This window comes from Octopus bimaculoides, chromosome 3 (assembly GCF_001194135.2).
Source record: "Octopus bimaculoides isolate UCB-OBI-ISO-001 chromosome 3, ASM119413v2, whole genome shotgun sequence".
In the NCBI taxonomy this organism is placed as follows: domain Eukaryota; kingdom Metazoa; phylum Mollusca; class Cephalopoda; order Octopoda; family Octopodidae; genus Octopus; species Octopus bimaculoides.
Window position 1 is genome coordinate 111644133 of NC_068983.1, and position 980 is coordinate 111645112.

The following is a 980-nucleotide window of genomic DNA, read 5'->3' on the forward strand; positions in this document are numbered from 1 at the left end:
TTTAGAGAACTGCAAAATGAATGGTCCATAATGTTTGGAGTGTAATAATTGCTACTGTTGATGTTATTGTTGCTGTGTTCCAGATTATATATTTGAGTATAAAAGACATTTTCTTCAATTAAATTCTCACTAAATGTTAATTCGTCTTGTACTTTTAGTTGTAGGTTTTGACTGGGTGTTATTTTTTTTTAACCATTGTGATATTTCATCATGAGGTATAATTATATGTGCTTGTCATTTTAGATGTGAAAATGAAATCAATTGCCAGAAAATTGGTATTATATCAATATTATATTACACATTCTTAAGGTTGAATTAGTCAAACTAGAATTATTCCTATGAATTATACCTCTCCTTTAAAATTTGCATTCCAATGTTAGGAACAATTATTTCCATTATCTTCATCTTCAATAGCACTTGAATTATTAAAAGGAAAATAGCCACATTTATCAAGTAAAATGTGATCTTAAATATAATGCATCGTATCCCTCAGTTTTTGCTACTAAAAGTTAGTAATATATTTTATCATGTTATATAACGTGACCTCCAAGTACAGCCATAGTTATTTATAATTTTATTAAAGAAACCAATGTAAAATTGCAGTAAAATTTAACACACATAAAACACTGAAGCTAAAAACAAAAACAAAAAAAAAACTAAACACAAACACTATATCTGGCATGGTTCCTGGATTTGTTTGCTCAGTAACTTTTGCTTAAAAGTTATTGAATGAAAGCTGTAGCACAGGTTAAAAAAAGGTCATCATCCATAAATGAGTTTATCACTTAAAAACTATCAAGATCTGATTCATCATCTGATTCTTCAAATAAGTGCCACCATCCCTTTTGATTAAACTTTTCTTTGCTTGCAACTTTAGATATAGTGAGGTTATATATATGTATATATATCGTTTGTAAAAAATCTTCTGATTCTTTTAATGTGCTGGTTCCCTGGTATTAAATTGATATTAATTAATATCA